Source organism: Paramisgurnus dabryanus, chromosome 10 (assembly GCF_030506205.2).
Source record: "Paramisgurnus dabryanus chromosome 10, PD_genome_1.1, whole genome shotgun sequence".
Taxonomy (NCBI): domain Eukaryota; kingdom Metazoa; phylum Chordata; class Actinopteri; order Cypriniformes; family Cobitidae; genus Paramisgurnus; species Paramisgurnus dabryanus.
In genome coordinates, this window is record NC_133346.1 from 15,961,927 (window position 1) to 15,980,204 (window position 18,278).

At 39.4% G+C, this 18,278-nt stretch overlaps 1 protein-coding gene and 1 long non-coding RNA gene across 6 annotated transcripts in view; one reads left to right on the forward strand and one right to left on the reverse strand.

Moving 5' to 3' along the window:
• kdm6bb (lysine (K)-specific demethylase 6B, b) overlaps nt 1-15,521 on the reverse strand; it is a 31,267-nt gene extending 15,746 nt beyond the window's left edge. The window contains exons 1-2 of one of the 5 annotated variants that reach the window (XM_065290638.2): nt 15,294-15,521; nt 14,349-14,505 (exon numbers count right to left, since the gene is read on the reverse strand). The gene's annotated coding sequence lies outside the window, so the exon portion shown is untranslated. Of the gene's footprint in view, nt 1-6,908; nt 7,047-7,143; nt 7,400-11,699; nt 11,857-14,348; nt 14,506-15,293 lie in introns of those variants that run through there. The other 4 variants (XM_065290641.2, XM_065290637.2, XM_065290640.2 and 1 more) reach the window with 4 other exon arrangements.
• Nucleotides 15,522-15,559: 38 nt separating this feature from the next.
• Nucleotides 15,560-18,031, forward strand: LOC135779749 (uncharacterized). The gene is made up of 3 exons (XR_010544850.2): nt 15,560-15,640; nt 16,155-16,188; nt 16,438-18,031. It is a non-coding gene; the product is annotated as an uncharacterized lncRNA (long non-coding RNA).
• Nucleotides 18,032-18,278: the final 247 nt, after the last annotated feature.

The window sequence follows — 18,278 nt, forward strand, 5'->3', positions numbered from 1 at the left end:
TAAAGACTATTGATACTTTGTGCAAGTCTATCGGAAGTTAAGTTTGGGACACAAAAGCCGTTTGTTTATGTTGTTGCCACTACACATCTATACGCATCAATGATTTTTATGACATCATCACTTTAGCTTCTCATCCAATTCCAAGCTGCCAGGTAGTGTAAATGCTACTGGCTATTTTAAAATACCACTAAGTTGCCTTACCCTAAGTTTCGGATTTGGTGGAAATTACATCAACGCATCAAACAAAACAGTGAATTTCAAGTCACTTTAGTGGGTCTTTAACTTTACACTATACAAATCCAGGGTGGCATTTACCTTTAAACATGTATGTTTGCTTTATGATGACTAAAACACTATATATATTTATAATGTCTCATTTTCTTTGCTTAATTTATTTTTAGCTAAAGCAACAGATCAACAATTGGAATGAGTTCAATCAAAAGTGTACAGTACACAGCAATCCACAAGCTCCGACTCCTCTTCTTCTTGTGAGATCTTTGACTCTACATCAGCCAGACAAGCTCTCCTTTATCATAGTAGAGTCTATCACATGAGCATGTGTTTGCGTTTGTGAGGTTAAAAAAGGGCGTCTGTGCTCTTTCAGGACTGTGAATGCTGTAGCTCAGCCAACATACTGTAAAACTCCTGTTTCCTGGTTCAGATCAGGACAAGTCAACAGCAACTGCTTCTGTCTCTGCTCTGTATTCATCTGCAGCTCTTAAGAACATTACATACACCAAACTTTTTGCTACACTGAAATTCAATAGATAAAGGTGCCAAAGAATTCATTGTTAAATTGTTCTCTGATATCTACATACAGTAGAAGGTATGTGGCTTTATTAAGTGCAAAAAATATCAAGAGATGGTTTTACATGTCCATTTACAACCCTAACTGTGCGTTCACACCATAGACTGTAAAAAAAGATGGACAACGCCTGTTCACTCTCTTCCATTGGTGAAAAGTGAAGCCGCCAGTGTCCCGATATGGCGCTGACATCTTGGGTCTTGAGTCTGTGCAATAGCGATTTCGGGACCAGTCATGCGCAGTAGTGAGCAGGAAGGGAAGCCGCGAATTCAAAACCCCGCCCTCGCTCTCGTAGAATGCGCATATCACACGATATCACAGCTGTCAATCATGACGTGACACCACCGTTTGGTGAGGGAGGGGCTTCTGCGAATCCATTTGCTCCCTGTAATCACGTGACTACTAGAGCAAGCTCCTGATTGGTAAACGCAGCGCGAATATCCAACAAAGTTCTGATTTTTCAACTCGCACGTTTCCCGCGGCAATGCGCCATCCGCGGCACGCCTTCCGTGTCGCGCCTTACACACCATTCGCGCGTACCGCACCGCAGGATGCCTATTCGCGTCTTTGCATTGACTTAACATGTAAATCACTCGCGCTTGCTGCCTCTTCTGCGTCTTGTGGGAATGCCACATTAGATTTGCCTTTAGAATGAAATGGTCTATTATTACCTTATTTGAAATGGTAATGAACAATAATGTTGAACTCTGCTCTGATTGGCTGTTTCTCAGAGCAGTTAATTTCAGTAGCTTGTGTGTGTGTGTGTGTGTGTGTGTGTGTGTGTGTGTGTGTGTGTGTGTGTGTGTGTGTGTGTGTCTGTGTAAACAGACCTTATGTTTGAGCCTGTATCAAACAAAGATATGGAATTTGAGGATTAACCAATTGTGTGAAGATTGGTAATGGACATTTCTGAGTGTGCATAGGTTAAAGTTTTTTCAGTATGGACCTGCAACATGTAACTGTAACTTCAGCCTAAAGGCTAGCATATAGCATTAACTAGCATATAGCGCTAACTCAACAGTCCCAACTTTTTTTAGCATTGTAACAACATTGTACTTAATTTAATGTGTAATTTAATGTTGGCTGTGTACATTTGGATGTAACGTCACAGTCGGTGTTATGTTGAGATTGGCCTGTTTCCAGCGTCCTTTGCATGCGTGAGGTGTACATAAGAAGGAAACAAAACAATGCCTTTATACAAGTAAAAACAGGTAGCAATTTGAGATTTTTGCTTGTATATCCTGCTTTTCAAATACTTTGACCCAAGAAATTTCATATGTATCTCTACTACAAACTTTCAGAGATCTTAGCTTTGAGAAGACAACAAAGTCTGTAATCAAGAATTTCAATATGATGTCCCCATTATACTTTTAAGGCTATTTAAGCAATAAGGTCCAATAAGACTTTGACCTCGATTTCACAGACAGGGTCACATTTAGACTAAAGTCTCCTGAAGAATTTCAAGACTTGTATACAAGACAAAGTTGAAACTTGCAGGAGTACTGCAAAGGTTTGAGCCATAAAACATACTAAACTCATGTAATCAAATATCAAGCGGTACAACAATGCGTTGTGAAACAGGTTGAGCTATATCATATTACATAAACACTTCACACCTGTTCACTCCAAACTGTACCCTTACTGTGTCCCTACATCAGTAAGAAGGCAAAACACAACTATGCCTAACTGACGTGTGGGTGTTGAATGCCAACGTTTAACACCATATTAACCTCTGTAGCTATGGAAACCCAGTGAACCGTTCTGCTGAAAAGGAAGTGGTTCTAACTTCCTGTGGAAACGTGACTTTGTAGTGCACTTGTGGTCATGACCTTGCTCTGCTGGAAAGTATCTTGTTTCTAGTAAAGCGTCTGAAACGTTGGAGGTTTCCCTTGCACTCCTTCATTGGGTTGTGATAGCGGTTGTTATCGGACCTTATTTTTACGCTTTAGTAAAGGCGCCTGCAGCATCCCATTTGAACAATGTGAGATTCAGAGAAGCATCGCTCGAAGAGCTTCCCTTCACGATGTGACACATATCATCTACCTATTTGATTCACATGGATAGATGCACACATTAAGCAGAGATTACATTAGTAAAAAGTCCACCGCCCCTGACTGCCCTCCGCAAAACCATGCTTTTTAATCTCATTTAAGCTGACTACAATAGTACACAGTGATTCTGAGACTGTACAATCTCTACTTTATTTACAATATATATATATATTGCTGTTAAAGGAGGTCTCTTATTTTCATTTAATGTTATTTCAGCACCAAACCCAGCTATTGTTCACCGTTTACATTTATGCATTTGGTGGATGCTTTTATCCACAGCGACTTTCAGTGCATTACAAGTTCCACATTATAGACGGTTTCAGAAGTAAGAACATAAACAAGCGGCTTTCGTGGTCAACACGTAACTTCCGGTAAACTCTGCTAAGAATAAATAACAGCAAAGTCCTTTAAAAGTAGTTTATTTATATAACAAACAACACGTAGGTTACCTGGTAGGTTACCTGTTAGTTGCGCTGGTCTTTAATTAAAGTCTGTGTAAAGTCAATTTAGAGACATGTTTCTAAACATGCTATAAATGTTAGAAATGTATTGCTGAAACACATTACAAAGACTGTAAATTATTCTTCATTTCTGAATTCAGGATTTTTTGGGCGGGCCTCAAATCATGATTTGACCGAGGGGCAACCTTCCGATCTCTCTGATAATGCCAATACGGAAATGATTTAAACTGCAATTCATCACCTGGCCACTAGAGGCTGGCTCCAAAAGGGAGTCAATTCCCATAAACCTCCATGTTAAAATGACCAACTTTACAGTAGAAAATAATATGTTTACAGCCTGGTACAAAATGTTTTTTCGGTCTGTATAGCTAATTTTGCCCTTCATGACAACTGTGAGGGGGATGAATTTTTTGTAACTCATCCGTTTAAATTATTATTAATTAAGGGCGTGGCCACTTAAGTGACGGTTGAACAGACACTTTTGTCCCTAGAGTCGAGCTAGGCGGGTGAGGTTTCAGCAACCAGTCACCTCAGTTTCACCCACGTCCCACCTTTTTACCCATTTTCGGATATCCGCGAGTGATGCGCGGTGATGCGCGGCCAAAATGGCGACGGCAGACACTGCCTACTTAAAGCTTCAAAAACGATCGTCAGAAACCTATGGGTGACGTCACGGACACTACATTCATCTTTTTTTACAGTCTATGGACTTGACGCACTGGAGCCACAAAGCATGGCCCCGCCCCCTAACATAATCGCGAGCATCCATTTAAGTTGTAGCGGCATTTAAATGTTGATAGAGATGGCAGCTTTCCTGCAAGTGGGCGTGGTTTCAGCAAAGACTGTGGACCTAGTGTTTGAGAGAAGAGAATCTGGTTTATTTTTCCAAGATTTTACTTGTCGGTTTTTCATCATTCAAATTTGGCTGGATGGATTATAACACATTTTTCTGTGGTGATACACATTTAATATCAAAGTTTACACAGACTAAGAACATATGTACACACAAAAAGATCAAGAAAAAAAGTAATTTCTTCTCATTTAAACTCTCAACTCTCAAACAACAAACAAATGTAGTATGGTATACTAGGAGTATACTATCAACTCTTCAAAATTATTTTTCACACACATCCAGGAACCCAGCCAAAACAAAAGCAAGTGTGCATTGACTGTCCATCTGAAACCTATCTCATGAAAGCAGCGGGGAACCACAGCAGGAATCAAACAGCCAGAAAGAGAGAAGGAGAAGATAAAACCACAACTGCAGTCGGGAGCAATGAGATTGCATTACTGTCAGATGTTTGAGAGTAAGGCCGATATTCAAAGGCCCGTGCACACTGCAGACGTAAACAGAAGTGGCCAGGCCGAACGCGCCACATGAGGGGTTTCCTGTTTTAACAAACTCATTACTGTACATTGGTCGTGTCTCCTAACTTCTTGGAAAAAAAACACAAATATAGGCTATACAGACCACATCAAATTTCAGAACATGTTTAGAGCACGTCTGGAACTGTGAGTATTTGAGGTTTTCTCGGTATGTTTTGGTTTCGGTATCAGAACGACATCCAGTTTCGAAATCATAATCATCAATGTCTTTATCGTCACATTTCACATCAAGAGGGACTTTGTTGTGGAGAAAATGTGCCATAACAGTGAAGTGTAGCTGACAAGGGGACCTTTGTCATAACCGCATAAACACGACTCTCTCGACTTCACTTTCGAACTTCCAGCCGAGTTTTCTCTGCGAGTGCTTCGTACAGCTTTTGATGTTTATGTCTTTAAGAAGCGACGTGCTTTTGCAGCTGCGTGGGTTTATGGTAGTTGATATCCAATCTGGGCTAGATAGTGACTTGTACACACATCTCATATTACTCTAAATAAACAGACAGCTCTTGCACATGAGGCTTATCTCAGAATCAAGTGTGTTTGGAGCATTAGTTCTCAAACTTTTTGGCATGTGAACCCCCCCCCCCCAGTGTAGGGTGCATCCCTTCGCGCCCCCCCCCCCATGACATAAAAGAATCTCAAACTTGAAATTTGAATTTAACAAAAGGTTAGTGGCCTTATTTTCTGTGGTTAAATTACACAGAATTTGATGTATTTTATAAAATCTCATAAAACTAAGGGGCACCATTTCCCAGTTTGAGAACTACTAGTGTGGAGTGTGTGTTGCAACAGGTGGGACAAATTTGGGTTGGGTGAGGTTGGGGTTTTAGGTCATTAAACACGAGCCTGTCTGGGACCAACTCCTTTTATAGACAAAGTATGGAGAAAAACGAAATGCCTTTTAAAGCAAAGTTTCACATTTGAATGTGCTATATTCTGAGTAAATACAACAAAGAGCACACAGCTATATTCTTCTGAACCATACGACAGGTCCGTGCGACGAACAAAGTGAAGGTGCTACAGCTTTCAAATCTCATTTACGCTTGCAGTCAATTCATTATATGCAAACATACTGCAAGTTTGAATATGTGCAAATATAAGCTGCATTTTCAGACAGGGAAAAAATTACATATGCATGCTTTTCTCAGTAGACTAGATAACAAACCAAGGAAATCTCTCATGCATACAGCTTTTTAGGGAGGCGGCCTGAAAGAGTTTACTGCAAACGTGACATCTCTCAGTGACTTTTATTAGATCTGTGTTGAGCCATAATGACAAAGATCATGATCACCAGCTATAATAACCACACTTCCTGTAAAAAAAGTATTCACTACAGCCCAGAATGCTATTACATTACACAAACACACACGCGCGCACACACAAAATTGCATTAAGTACAGAAGGATCTCCTCTGTAGCCTACTTTACAATTAAATTTGAGTTGTAGAGACTTGCACGGGAAATAGAGATTTATTGCAAAACATTCAACATCAGTCACATTACATCATATAGTATATGAGCAAAAAAGCAATAAGAATGAAAGGAAAAAAGCAAATGGAGCACAAGGACGGTGAAACAGAGTAAAAAAAAGAATTTAAAGAAACAGTTCACCCAAAATGCAAAGTGGTGCATTTGATTCATGCTTTATATTTAAAATCTCTTTAAAGTTTGATAAATGAATATGTAGCTTGTTATTAACTGTTAATCTTTCCAGTTACTTATTTACTACTATGACCAGATCATTGAGTTAACAAGTTGACCTTGAAAACTGGAGATTGCAACGTTAGGACCACACTTAAAAAAATACAAAAATAAACTTTGGGCAATCTTCTCATGCACACATCAAAGAGAGCTCGGCCAGATGTTAAGATTTTCTGCGAATACCGACTTGAATAACGCTCTTAGTCGCTTTAAAGACACTGTTGTAATTCTTCGCATTCTTTTGAAGGTTACAAAACTTGCACAAGTATCTCAAAAATTTCCATTTTCATGCTCTGCATTGTGAGTTTATGGGTTTGGTGCAACTTGCATGGGACTAAGAGATTAACTGCAAAACATTCACAAAAGAATGCACGGAGCGAGAATAATATCAGAGAGAAACGTCACAAAGCACAAAGACAGATTAAGTGAGCCGGAGGGTTGGCATATAAGTGTCTCATGGAGGAAATATGAGTGTTTCTCCCCTGAGACTTAGATGGGTTCTTACCTTGCAGGGCACAGGGGAAGACAAGGACATGCACGGCTTCCTGACTGGCTGCCCAACTGTGAGCGTACTGTCCCTTTAAATTTTTCTTAACCTTTACCTTTTAAAGCACCGGATGACAGCTCAGAGAGATCATGCATACTTTCTCTCTCGCGTAAACACACACACACACACACAAATAGAGAGAGAGAGAGAGAGAGAGAGAGAGAGAGAGAGAGAGAGAGAGAGAGAGACTTACTCGCAAGATGCCCCTGTCAGATCGGAAGTGAGCTTCTTTTGTCAAAAAGCCGAGTGGGTCTGGTCCATTTCGCTCTTTCCCTTCTTACCTATCTCCCTTACCACACTCTCTGCCTCTCTCGCTCACATTTGCACCCTCCTCTCTCGCCTTTCCCCTTCAGCAGACAGACAAAGAAAGAAAAGGAATGGTCTCATACGAGAAAGCAAAAAGAGAGAGACGGGGAGAGACAGCGATAGAGAGAGTGGTGTTGAGTGAAGATAGCCCAACCCCCTTCTACCAGCCAGTCTGTTTTTATTTTTTTGCTTTTCCCTATACCGCCCCTCCCCCATCCGACATCATCTCTCTCTCTCTCTCTCTCTCTCTCTCTCTCTCACTCTCTCCTTCACTTTATCCTCACTTTCTCTCTCGCTATCCACGCCTAAAGAGTACAGTAGTGTTTCCTAGGAAACGGATCATAAACTTGAACCCCGGCTCAGTCCTACAGGAAACGGCTCCAAACAAGCCACGACCACAAGTACAAGAGTTTTCTTAGGGGAAATTATGTGCACTTGAGAAATCTGCATGGCTACTACTGTAATGTAGCTTAATCGGTAGAGCAGTGTGTTAGCAGCACAAAGGTCATAAGTTCGATCCCCAGGGAATGCACATACTGACAAAAATAGATGACCCACTTTGGATTTAAGTGTATGTAGAATGTTAATGTACATGGCTACTCACGAAGATGCATCCGTAAGCCAGGGCAACCGGTTTATTTTGCATTCACTTTGGTACGTGTGCTTTCCTGTTTCTGCATGTACCGCATGCAAACATTACACTTGGAGTAAATAACAAGACCCTGCCATCCCAGAGAAAATCACAGCTGTCTTGAGTGCTAACAAAGGATTCCTACAACTGTTATGTGTTATTGACGCTGAGCGTAGCACTTACGTAGTCCGGATTAAAATGCTATGTGACAATTTTGCTCCGAGTCCTTATGGGTGGAAAGTCATTAAAAGTAAACTTTTAATGATTGCAAACTGTGGACTGTGCATTTGCAATGCACTGACCAAGCATTGCATCACCGATGCTGTGTGGAGAATAGATCTAATCAATTTCTTATAATATTCTTATATAATATATATCGTATTTCATGTTCTTTAAAGTTCCTGTGCAATCAAAATTTGTTTGTTTGCTATTATTATAAATATTTTAGCCCTAAATGGATACTTTAGATCATTTACTCGCCCTCTTGTTGTTTTAAACCTGTATGTGTTTTTTTTATTATGTTGAACACAAAATAAAATATTTTGTCTTATATACACACTTGACAGTACCCATTTACTTCCACAGTAGGAAAAACAAATACTATGGAAGTCAGTGGGTGTACCACAAATATAATTTATCCAAATATCTTTTTTTGTGATCAACATAATAAAAAACTCATACAGGTTAAGAACAATTTAAGGTTGAGTAAATGATGACCGAATGTTCATTTTAAGGTGACCTATCCCTTTAAGGATATCTAAAAACCAGTGTTAGGATAAACCCAAATTGATAGGATAGCATCTTGCAATTGATGGAGATTTGTGGGATGCACATCCAGGGCACGAAGCTCCCATTCCACCACATCCCAAAGATGCTCTATTGGGTTGAGATCTGGTGACTGTGGGGGCCATTTTAGTACAGTGAACTCATTGTCATGTTCTAGAAACCAATCTGAAATGATTCGAGCTTTGTGACATGGTGCATTATCCTACTGGAAGTAGCCATCAGAGGATGGGTACATGGTGGTCATAAAGGGATGGACATGGTTAGAAACAATGCTCAGGTAGGCCGTGGCATTTAAACAATGCCCAATTGGAACTAAAGTGTGCCAAGGAACATCCCCCACACCATTACACCACCAACCTGCACAGTGGCAACAAGGCATGATGGATCCATGTTCTCATTCTGTTTAAGCCAAATTTTGAATCTACCACCTGAATGTCTCAACAGAAATCGAGACTCATCAGACCAGGCAAAATTTTTCCAGTCTTCAACTGTCCAATGTTGGTGAGCTCGTGCAAACTGTAGCCTCTTTTTCCTATTTGTAGTGGAGATTAGTGGTACCCGGTGGGGCACTCTGTTGTTGTAGCCCATCCGCCTCAAGGTTGTGAGTGTTGTGGCTTCACAAATGCTTTGCTGCATACCTTGGTTGTAACGAGTGGTTATTTCAGTCAAAGTTGCTCTTCTATCAGCTTAAATCAGGCATTACAAGGCATTTTCGCCCACAGGACTGATTTTTTTCCGCTTTTCACACCATTCTTTGTAAACCCTAGAAATGGTTGTGGGTAAAAATCCCAGTAACTCAGACCGGCCCGTCTGGCACCAAAAACCATGCCACGCTCAAAATTGCTTAAATCACCTTTCTTTCCCATTCTGACATTCAGTTTGGAGTTCAGGAGATTGTCTTGACCAGGACCAAACCCCTAAATGCATTGAAGCAACTGCCATGTGATTGGTTGATTAGATAATTGCATTAATGAGAAATTGAACAGGTGTTCCTAATAATCCTTTAGGTGAGTGTACATATCAGTGATTTTTATTGCATCATTCTGCACTTCGGCTTTTGATCACATATTAGGTTTTGTGGTAAACTATGGGGCGGTCACACTAGACATTTCATTCATACGCATGCAAATGCATCAGACCGAAAACCCTAGCTTGTGCGAAGAAATTTCGCTGTGTACTTCAGTGCAGTACCTGCGAATTTGTATCAAGTGGAAATATGTGAGCAGTAGAAAACAGGTCTGTCACTGCAAGATCTTTCTCTCTACTGAAAAGCAAAGATGGACTTAGCCAAAGAACTTATATTGACGCTCCCTTCCATATTCACTGTAATGTCCGAAAAATATTTGCATCCTCAAAGTCTAGTGTATGTTTAACCAAAGATATTTACCCAAGATGTGTCACTGCTATATGGAAGGGGGGTATCTCTCAACCTTCAATATGGCCGCTCTAGCAAAGGAAGTCTAGGAAAACGAGCCAATCGGCATCTGTTAAAAAATGACATCCTCTGGAGGAAGGGCTCTATAGAGACTCACCTGTTTATTGTGACAGCTCCTTCTTATTGTTTGCTTATGCGCAGTAGAGTTGCAAACATGGCGGCGCAGTGACGCGACTACCTAAAATAGACTTTGGTTTCACCCTAACTTTCTATTTTAGTGGAAACACATCAAACAGCTGTGCCTTTTACAACACTTCAGCACTTTAAAATTAAGCTATAATGAATAACTTCGTCCTGACATTTAATGACAACCTGGATAAATATATTTAAATAAAACTCAGCCATTAAACTGACTACTTATATACAATTCTGTAGTGAAATCAGAGGTTTGAGATTGATGAAAGCATTCGCTTTGCAGCTTTAGGATGAATCAGTTCTGTACTAGCAAACTACTTAATACACAGTTAGCTGTAAAGCTCCAAAACGATGGTGGTCCAGTAATGACAGTTTTTTCAGAACCGCAGATTTCCATATGAGGTTGTGAAGTGCTTGAATTGGCAAAACTTTGAGATGTTTCCTAAACCAAGTTTCCTTCACTCCCACACCATAAAAATCACCACAACAGCGTCCCACACAGCTGGACCAGTGTGATCCAAACCAGGACCAAACATAATGTTTCAATTTACCGCTGAGCGAAAGGTGTATACTCTACAAGTAATGTTTAAAACAAAAATAACAAGATGGATTGTGTGTATGGAAGTGTATGGAAAAAAGTAATTTGTATTTAGCAGTAGAATATAAAAAATGATGACACAGATAATCTAACACCTTCACAAATGAATAATTATTAAGTGTACAAAACTACAAAAATGACTGGGTTACAAGTAGCGGATCTCATTTAACTGACACAAGGTTTCATTCATTACCGCTCTGCCAAATGACTCGGGTTAAGAGTCTATTTTTGGAGGGATATTTTAGCAGATCACGGTGTCTGCCTGTGGTAAAGCTCGGATGAATGTAGGTCACTATGTGGCGATGGCACGTGAACCATTAAGCCCCCTAAAGGCCTGAGCAAACAATTGCTTTATAATGCACATTATAATATAAACATTTGCAGTAAATATGATGATACCTGTGCAAGATATAAGATGCCCGTTAAAAACCATGGCTGTGATTTGTAGGAAACCCCATTTGCGACAGACCTGTAACAAGGCGAAACCTAGCAGGGCATGGGGTTTGTAATCCTATGCTGGCATTTATTTAATTGCATTAAAGAAGAAAGCCAGTGTAGCCAATACCCGTTACTACAAATGCCGGCCATGGTGTGAGGTGATGCATCTGTAATGCAATCCCACACACACACACACACACACACACACACTGAACACACAAACACTGTTGTCACAATAATGAATGACTGCTTTAGTGCCGACCCATGTGCACGTAATACAAGCGTACCCATTCGCATTTACACACAGAAACATGCAAATACCAATTTACACTCACACACAAAATCAAGCACGTACTCTCATACCGAACATGCACGTACTCGTTTTGAAAAATGATAATTTATTGCCAATTCCTTTCTTACCTCCTAATTTCTTCACCTCTCTTTTTTCTTCAACGTTAGTCCCTTCCGTTCCTTCCCAAATCAATCCTGTCGCCTCTGTTCCCAACTTCTCTCCTCCCTCTTTCCCCTTTCCTCTCCTCGTTTCTCTCTGATGCTTAAATGTTCGCAGCAGCCTCATCCACGTGCAGAGCCGGGGGGCCGGGCCACTGCTCACTGCTGCTGTGCTCTGCCTGACTGTCAATCAACTCCCCTCAGCCAATCAGTACATAGAAGCCCGCGTCAGTCAAACGATACCAGCGAATACGAGCCGTGGAGGCGGGGAACGTGTCAAATAAAGTGGGAGAGAGTGAGTTGGGGCTGCTGTGTATGTGTGTGTTGGAATAGGGCCAACACACTATGTGCTATTTTTAAACCTCACTGTAGGGTGGCAAAAGACTATTTTCTGGAAAAACCGGGTATATTTTTGAGCTTTACAAATATGTATTTTTTCAACTGAACCTGTTTTAAAAAAAAAAATTATATTTTAATTTCAGAACAGCTAGTGTATCTCTTTAAATAGCAAAGAATGTGGTTGCTGCTACAGGGTTTATTGTGCAGTAAAAGCATCCACTCACAAACAATCCTGGTTTAACCATAAACGGATACAAATGATAAAAACTTTCTTTTATAACAATACATGAGTAACCGCTATTACACGATATTGCATCAAAACATCCTCCAAACTTGTGGAAAAAAAACGACCTTACTACATTTTTAGGAAAATGTGAGTCGTGTTTGCCCGTGCATAACTTGCCAACATGCAAAATGTTGCAGACTAGCCAACTATTCTGGATGGCTGCCAGGGCATTGCTATGTTGTTGCTATGGTGTTCTGGGTGGATGCTTACTAGCCAACATGAAATTAGCCCACTCACCAGTTTATTATATTCTGGTCATTTCTTCAATGGGATTTTCCATTCCATTATTTTTCACACACCAGATGAAAATCATAAAAAGTAATATTACGGTTTTTGTAACAAGCCACACATGCTTAGTTGCCATTAACATCCATAGCACAAATGGTGTGGGATGGGTTATGTGACAAAGTTTAATATTTAAGGTTAAATGTGGTTTAGATCACTATAAGCAAAAAGCAATGCTTAGCAAAATGTAAAATAAAATATTGTGAAAAAGAAAAGGGATGTGCTACCATAAGCTGCAGAGGATAGAAGAAGAAGTAAGGAGAAGAGAGGAATGAAAATGAGACGAGACAATGGACGATATATCAATAATAACAATGTGAGGGGAACTCGAAATCTTGTGCATTGTGGGCACTATTTGGTCACAGCTGACTAGCAGCCTTCAACTGAGATTGAGGCAGTAAGGCAATGGGTGAGAAGAGGAGGGGGTCTTGTCTACGTGACTTTCTGTGCATAGCACCCACGTATCCCATCTGCCCTTTCCACATCTCTCTTTCAAAAGAAGACAAAACTGAGAAGAGTGCACGCAGGGTACGAGCAAACACTAGTGTTTTGACGGACAAAGTTCTTCATAGAAACACACAGACCATAGGAATTGAGAACGATTCCTGTCTGTCTGCCCATAGCAACAACTCCAGTGCTGCTTAGTCTCCATTGGGCAAGTGAGCCGGCTACATGATACCATAATGACGGCATATCAGCCAATCAGAGGCACCGTCTGGCTGAGCTGGATTGAATGCTCACCATGGCAACAGAACTACACACTCGAGTCAGTAAAACATGGAATTTTGACATTCACCAACCACTTTGCCGGCTCCATGCTAAGACAATAACCAGAAGATGTCATAAATCAAATCTGTTTTTTCTCTCTCTGGGTGTGTGGTGTTGTAAGCACATACAAAGAGAGGCTCACACTGTGCTGTGATGCGTCAAATAGCTTATTGTAATTTCATTGGTGCCACAGGTCCATAAAAAATGCATCCAGTTTGGAGCGACAGTATGCTGTTTCAAATCTGTGGCTTTTTTGAAGAAAACATAAATGGTGCTTGTCTGAACAAAAAACTGCAGCTATGCTGTCTGGCATGTGATTGCCAGGCAGTTGCAAAGGTGTTCTGAACCCATTGCTATGCAGTTGCTAGGGTGTTGTCATTCTTGCCTCAAATCATTCTTGTTTTCGAGATTTGGCTCTGATCTCTACTTCTGTGGTACTTTTTTGTTTGTTTTATCACATGCAAGGTGAAATTTGCATGTGCAACTGCTTAGAAACTCGAGACACAACATGAGTCGAGATTGTGTCGTTCAGAATGCAGCACACATTGAACTTCAAATGCCTACTGTTGAAATATGAATAAGACTGATGCTTGCCGTTGTAACCACCTCTAAATATACTTCACTTCTCTCTCTTTTAGTCATTATGCAAAGCTGTTTTGTTGTATGTTTCAGTAACATTCAGTGGAGATAGTATCATGTAAAAATAATCAATTTTACTTAAGCAATAATCAAATGAAGACATGAATAATTGTTTATATTATGATTATAAAGATGTGGTACATCTGAACAATCCTCAGTCGTTAATACAAAACAACACCTTATTTTCTTCTTACATGCACCCTTGCATGAAGATGCTACACACGAAATATGATCCTCAGGATCATCATATTTCACCCCAATGAAAATTTGATTATTGGTCAAGAGAGAGTTTAAAGACCCACCTCCTCTCCATGATGATTGGCTCTCCCAGCTGTTTAGCTTTATCAGACAGAATCTCCTGACAAACTGGTACCATTGGCACATTTCTACTGGCTGCAGATGCAGCAGATTTAGTGACATCACTTTCCATACCACTGCAGGCATAAAGGAAAATCACAGCTGGAGAGAGAGAGAGAGAGAGAGAGAGAGAGAGAGAGACAGAGAGAGGTTTACTATAGAGGTTTGCATGCACATCACAATTTTCAGGACTTTCAGCTCTCTGACAAAAACTCCTAGATACTAGTGTTTTCAACATAAATATAGTTACTATACTATACAAAGAATACTAAATAAGTATACTAATATATAATTACTGTTATACCAGAGCATACTACAGTAAATACTACAGCATATTACAGTATTTTTTCATGTGGAAAAGTCCATACAAGTGAAAACAGAACTTCTACATTTTTATTTTTAATTATCATTTTTCTATAGCATTTAGAATCCGCATACGCCTTTTCGTTCTTGTAACAAAAACGTTTCCTTAAAAAAAAGTGTATAGTACGCGTAAATTGGCACAAGATGGTTAATGAAAAACCTGAGCCAAAAAAATCAATCGGCGTTTGACTTTGTGCGCGGCTGCGCAGACCAATCAATCTATGACACCAAAGCATCGCGAGCGCGATTTGAAAGCTGAAAACATAAACCGCTCTCGCGGTAGTTAATTGTCATTAAGTTAAACAATTTAAGTTTACGACACATCGGTACTGTTTTGTGGTCAAACACTGCCATCTGGTGCCGCGCGTGTTGAATATTGTTAAAACACCGTGAGTGTGATGTTACATAATTATTATATGATATCTAAAGTGTAATACTACTAGATAGTGGTCAACCTATTTAAAACGCAACAACGTGAAGGTGATATATTAAATGTAATCTGCGTTTAAATCCTTTCACCATCTTACCTCTGAGATCTTTTCCAGGTCTGATGAAACGCATAACTGCGTAGTCTAAATTCTTTGAAGAAAACAAAACCTCTAGCTTTCCTTCACCTAGTACACCGCCACCTTCGAATTCATCTTCCATCAGAACTTAACTAATGCAAAACACAGAAAATTCTCCATCAAGACTTAACTAATGCTAAACAGAGACAAGATGACTTGTTATTGATGAGAACTGTTTTACTTTTACTAAGCACGAGCTTGTTGAGTCACTGAATGACGCCAGCGCGATTTATCCCACGCGCGCGATTGTCACTTGGGCTCGTGAAGGATGATGATGCTGGGCTGAGTGCACGAGCTCGTGCTGTAAGGTGCGCGCATCTCTCTGTCGTACAATGAATCACATAGTAATAAGTTATTATTATTTTTACATTTAGCTTTTACTTTTGTATTATATTTGTATTTGTCAAAATTTTGTATTAGGATACATTTTTACTTCTGTCCAATAGAGGGCAGCATCTGTGTAGCATTTAGAAAGTACGCTTGTACTGTACTGTTCATTGCGGTAGGCAACAAAATTAGTAAACAAACGTTTAAAACTTAAAATACTTATTATTTTAATTATTAAATAATTACAAATGTCCTAATTTGTACCATTTAGGTACATATATGTATATGTGAGGCACTCTAGGTATAAAGGTAAAGGTCTATCTATACTTATACTTTTTAAAGGAGGCGCCTCAGTGACAGTTTTTTGTACCTTATTTTTTTTCTGAGAGTGTATGCCTATGTTTTCTTGAAATTTTGCATAACAGTATATTATATTAATTTTTTAATATATTGCGTTTCTTTGTTTTTTATCTTCTACTGTGGTTTGGCCAAAAGAAGTGGGAACACTGGAATGCAGACCACACATTAGGTAACTATAGCAACAAGTCAACCTGACATTGGTGGACAAATGTTAAAAAGTGTAAAGGCCAAAATATAAATCCTTCATATTTCCTATATGTTTTGCTCCCTATCTCCATTTTCCTACTCATACACTCAAATAACCAAACAAGCACGCGTTTGTTTATGTTTGTGTACACAAACATTGTCAGAAATTGAAATCAGTGTAAAAATTAAAGTATTTCACAAACAGGGTCACACATTTTGTGCATTTTTATAGAAATGTCTGGGGTGCCACAATCACAAGAGCATGCAGCTGGTTAAACATGGAGCTTTTCTCACTCTTTATGCCGGGATGCCGTTGTCATGGTAGTGCACGAAGAAGAGAAGTACAAGCGCTTCAGGAAATGAGAAGGAGCCTCTTCAAAAGACACGCAAGCTCTTGACCTTCAGAACAAACAAGAGATCACACGCATACACACAAATACACAAAATGCAACTCAAATGACTTCAAACAGAACTACTGCCATAAAGTAATGAATCATAGCACGCACATTCATATAATGCACTGAATGAATTTTTAATTAACAGAGCAAGTTAATCTTATGTAAGGCTATTTGCTTTGTAGGGTGTGAATGAAACTATCATTCTTTTTGTGCATCCAAGGTTGTTTACTATATATTCAATTTGAGTCCTTAATGCTTGAGCATTTTTACATAGCCTGGCAAACAGATACTGTTATGTGTAATGCAAAAGCTTTTGTATTTTTATCTGCTGCTATTACATACTGCATATTCATCACTAGGGGATGCTATGACTCTTTGTTTAGTGTGTCCTATCCCTTGCTTTGAATTTCATGCTACATGAATACAAGTATAGCAATCCAAACACATACAGGTTAGGCCTGTCCTTGCTAGGGCTGCAAACTTTACTTAAACATTAGACTAATTTAAAACAATACCGCTTGAGATTTCTTCGAAGGCTTATTGAGAGGGCATTAGAATGCTTCATTTTTATGGCCTGGCCTTAAATCAGCAGTTACCGCAGTCAACAGGAAACATATAATCATTATTTTTCACTTAAGAGCCTGTGTAATGTCATCCATCAATTATAGGAGACACCAGATCCCACAATTACTGTTAGGCCTATACCACTGGATGTATCACAATGGATGTTACATAATGGTTTTATTTATCGCCATTATGTGTTTTATAACAGCCTCATAGGGGATTAGTTATTGTTTGGATTTATTGTAATAGATTTATTGTAGGCACTGTTGGTTTTTGTTGCATGGCTTATTATTTAAACATACGATTCATTTTTAATTATACATATTTTCATAATTTGATACTTTATGAATAGCATAATTTACTATTCTAATTAAAATTTCACTAAACGCACTTAGCCACCATAAAAACAAACAAGCAGGGCTGTCACAACAAATGGCTGAAAATATGTGATTCAGATTTGCATGATAGAACATGAAAACACAGAACAAGCTCTTTGTAAATGTTTGACAGACGCGCCATATGTTTGGTAGTTATGATGCTGTTATGAAAGCAGTTCGGCTCGGCTATTTCTGCTGCTGGTGGTCATATGGCTCACATCAGCTTTTTGGACACAGCTGGCTGAGGTCAAACTCCCTTTCCTCGCTCCGCAACATGCTGACAGAAAGTTTTTCAGCCTTGCTTGATGTGAGCCAAACGTCTCATTGACACGTGAGGGCCGAGGTTTGGGATGAAATATGTGGCAACATGCAGCAAGACTGTGTCACCTGTTTCTAGCTGTTCAGGCGTTGTAAAATTTTTGGTTAAATTGTCAGCTGTGGTTGCTAGACATTCACTGTAATAATACAAAAATGCAGGCGGGTAAAGGGTTGGCTTATACTTCATCATACTGTTAACTTAAGTACCGGTATGTATTACTATAACTGATAAAATGTTAATATACAATCTGCTTTGCATATAGTGCTGATAATTCTTTTAATAATTAAAACATAATTAATTTAAATTATTAATAATATTTTAATAAATAAAGGTGACTCATAGCTTTTCAATTTGCATATAAAAATAAAATTCAATCCCTACATCCCAGTTAGCATACATCACTAATACATGCATC